The sequence below is a fragment of the Apis dorsata genome, unplaced genomic scaffold (assembly GCF_000469605.1).
Source record: "Apis dorsata unplaced genomic scaffold, Apis dorsata 1.3 scaffold_365, whole genome shotgun sequence".
Lineage (NCBI taxonomy): Eukaryota > Metazoa > Arthropoda > Insecta > Hymenoptera > Apidae > Apis > Apis dorsata.
The window spans coordinates 962074-966072 of record NW_006263630.1 but is presented as its reverse complement, the minus strand read 5'-3'; the positions used below and the strand labels follow the sequence as shown (position 1 = coordinate 966072).

General features: G+C 43.9%; 1 protein-coding gene across 3 annotated transcripts in view; it reads left to right on the top strand.

Moving 5' to 3' along the window:
* Positions 1–3999, top strand: part of LOC102673299 (discoidin domain-containing receptor 2) — a 234385-nt gene that overhangs the window by 46630 nt on the left and 183756 nt on the right. Inside the window, exon 1 of one of the 3 annotated variants that reach the window (XM_006618673.2) lies at positions 2733–2826. The exons of the other annotated variants lie outside the window; for them this stretch is intronic. The gene's annotated coding sequence lies outside the window, so the exon portion shown is untranslated. Of the gene's footprint in view, positions 1–2732; positions 2827–3999 lie in introns of those variants that run through there. 3 annotated transcript variants of the gene reach the window in all.

Sequence of the window (3999 nt, the reverse complement as noted above, 5' to 3'; positions counted from 1 at the left end):
GGAAAGGGGAGGGGAGGCCGCCGAAAGATGGAGAGCCGCGCGAAAGGGGGAAAACGAAGCGGCCGACGGAGGAAATAAAGCATTTCGCGGGGCGACTGAATGGGAGTGGGGGGAGGGGGTATAATTTTCGTTTCTTCCGCGGTCGTATTTCGCGAAGACAATGCTCTCTGGGAACCGCAATCCTGGGTGCAACCGACCCAGAAAACACGGCCCGGGATTACCGTGCGCAACGATAGCTTGCTTTCCGCCTATTTGGCCCCCGCGCCTCCGCGACCACACTTTTCGCCCGGACGTTGCGTGGAGGGGGTGAGGGGGGGTGAGAGAGGGCCGAACGGTGTGAAACAAAAGTATCGTAAAATGGTTCCGCTACGCGAAAATGAGAGAGGGATGATGGAAGGATGGAGCGATTACAGGCAGACGTTGTTGCGATTGTGCGTTGTTGTGATTTTTCGGTTCGAACTTTTGGGGAGGATTATAAGCTCTTCTTCTCCGTATATTTTGCGATATCATCATACGGTGATTTTTTTTTTTTTTTTTTAATGAAAGTTTCGTTCGTTTCTGAAGCCTCGATAAGATCTCAACGTTGCGAGTGATCGTTGAAGATGGCCATTTCATGTGGTGACATTTTCGTTATTGTATTATATATATATATATTTTTTCGTTATTGTATTCGTAATTTCGTTGAATTGAATAATTGAATTTCATCTTATTTATTCTTATCACGTTGTGTTATTACGTATGCATTCAGATTGAATAATATATATGAATTTTTTATTTGCAATCAGCTTGATTGTTAAAATTTTTATTCATTCGAATGTTGCGTTACACGAATATGTAACTTTGAGGAGATGTTTTTCTTTTTTTTTTTTTTTGCGTTTAAAAAGAGTGTATAGAGCCTCGAGGAAATTATAGACAGCGGAAAGGATGGGATTGGAAAGAGTCTCTAACTCGTGTCTTGTCGTAATTTAAAAGTGGAGGCAAAACTGGGACGTTTTCTTTTTTTTCTTTTTTTTTTTTTGCCTTCGTAACAGAGTTTACAATCTCGTGGAAATTATAGGTAGTGGAAAGATCGAATTGGAAAAAGTTAAATCGCGTCTTGCATGTGCATCATAATTCAAAACTGGGACTGTTGGGGGCTTTCTTACCTTGGATCACCCTGTGATTAGAGGTAGATTAGATTCTACCTGCAATTTCCGTCAACCACCCAATTTAATTCGATGTTAATAGCCGTGTCGGATGTAAATTCTTGATCGTGTACCGATCCGGAGAATGGTACCGGATACTCTACTCTATTTCTCTTTTAATCAATATTGCGTGTTGGAAAAAAAAAAAAAGGAAAAAAGAAAAGAAACGAAGATATTCCGTTGATTAAATGATTGGAGAGAAACGCGCGCGCGCGCAGCAGAGAGAGAGAGAGAGAGAGAGAGATGATCAAAGTTATTCAAACTGCTGCAGCATTTAAACCAACACATATCGATTCCCTATGGAACCTCTTTGAGAGGTTCACGCTGAGATTGCCTTGATCGTTCGGTTGAATGAATTCGGCTCAAGAACCAAGATAGGAAACTTCAGAAGCCGGGCTTCTTGTTAAATTTGTAAGAACTGGAAACTTTTTCTATTATTAAACTCGTATCCGCTCGTATTCGATTAACTCTCTCATTCTGGGTCAGCTCGAAATCAATCGTATTATTCCCCTCCCCTCCGAATTAATACGATGCCTCGATCGCATTCGATTCCATTCGAAAAATTAGAAAACACGAAATCAATTTCGAAGTTCTAAGTTTTCTTTTCTTTTCTTTTTTACTCGTGAAACGCGACTAAGTGATTTTGAGAAATCATTCACAATTATCATTCGTGCGTTACAAATTTCTATTTCCAACGACGAAGGAACGTAATTGCAAGAAGGCACGAATCCCCAGAGCATCGAAACCCAAGAGACGTAAAAAAAATTTGCACAATCTTCCGTCACAATATTCCAATAACACAAATTTACGGAATTCCATGTCCGTGTTGACAGAGGAGGAGCCGTGACGCGGCGCCCTGTCATCGAATGAATTCGTTATCAGATTGAATAACTCTGCCGCGAGCAGGCGAACGTTTCTCGATGAATCCTTTAGGAACGGTTCGTCTGTGCACTCGTCAAATTTCCACCCCCGCCTCTCGCAATCTCGTCTCTTCCGTCTTTCCCGCATTAAATCAGATATACGCTCGGTACGTATTTACCCTTGCTGTATCCCGAGAATGTCTTAAGCGAATTCTTAAGCGAAATATTATGCGAACATACAGGCGGAATCGTGGGACAGACCTGTGTTTTATTGCCGGGCCACGCTTGGATAAATATGGCGGACGCCACCCACCTCCTGTCCAACCGTAAAAATGATAAAAAGAAGGGTATCCACCGTCGGCTGGCCGACACAATCTCAAAATCCGGATGCGGCGATCCTTTCCTGGAATCAATAGTAATTTTACGAATTTCTCGATTCGTCCGTATTTTTGAGTGAAATTGTTTACGAGTGATTTTATTCGAAGGGAAACGTGATGTTCGATGGGGAGGCTAATTTTAGAATATTTGGTAAGGAGCAATTCGACTTAATCCTTCGTTTCTTCAAATTTATGAAAATGTAAGGTGACTGGTGTTTAATTAACTAAAACTGGAATGATATAATTATTGAAATAAAGATTTCATTGCTTCGTAATATAAAAATTGAAATTCTTGAGTATCTCTAAGCTGAAGTTCTTTTATTCTCGTGCTTGCAGGTCTTCTTCAACCACGGCCGAAGATGCAGTGAAACGTCGAACAAGCGAAGACGCACGCCCAACGACCCGGTGAGTCCTTTCCTCCGTTCAATCGGATCTTTTCATTCGTATTACCTTACTTAAATCACGGGCGAACAGCGCTCGAGCGCGATTGGCCGACTCGATCGAAATCCACGGCGGCTATATCGTCGACGATGGCTTAAAAATTTCTAAACCTTTCTTCCCCAATTCCTCCTCCTCCTCCTCCTCCTCGAAATATCCTTCTCCATTTCCCTTGCGCGACGATTTCCAACCAAGGATCCCTCGTCCAAGTATCTCGAGTACACCTCTCGGGCCGTCTCTCACGAATTTCATAAAGTTTCATCCACGTCCTTCCAGACATTTCGTCGAAGATACACGTCGGTGAAAATTGGCGCGATTCGACCGAGGAGCTCGGTCCAAATCGAAATCTAAGCCGCGGCATCGATATATTTATGGCTCGTACCATAAATCCACGCTTTTCTCCGCGGGGAAAATGGGGTTACGGGATGCGGATGCAGCGGCCGGCCAAATCCAATCAACTTATCCGAGAGGAACTTATGAGAGGAATTTCATAAAACGAGGAGGGGAGGGAGGGGAAAGAGAGGAGCTCTCCTCCAGCCAACGACCAGCGCGATAATTCACACGATTTCCACCCTCCCTTCGCTTCTTTCAACCGTATCCCTAATCGAATTGTCGAAAGGTTTTTTATCTATCGCGGCGAGCGGATTGTTAATAGTAATGCCGAACTTCCATTCCGTTCCGTTTCATTGCTGGAACTCCCCTTTTCACAAGGGAGTTTATCGATCTAATTTCATCCTGTGATCGAACTATAAGTGTCGCCGGTCATCGTCTCGACCTTTGTCTCTCTCTCTCTCTCTATCCTCGTCACCCCACGGGTTCCGTGTAAAATTCATTCACCCTTTATAACAATAATGACCCTCCGCTCCCTGTGTTCGCCCGCTGAATCATTCATGTCGTCGAGGGGACCACGTTTGTGGAGTGTTCGTCAGCTACCGTGCGATTAACGTGCATTAGCCGAGGCAACTTGCCGTCCCTGAAGAGGACAGAAGTGGCCTTCTACGGAACGAGGAAGCTTCGAAATACCCGTCTCATCGTCCCGGCTGTAGTCTATTATCGTTCTTCCATCTTTGTTTCCACTCGGTCGAAACCGGTGGAAAAACGAGGCCGTGTAAGGTTTAATTTTTCCCCCATTATTGTCGC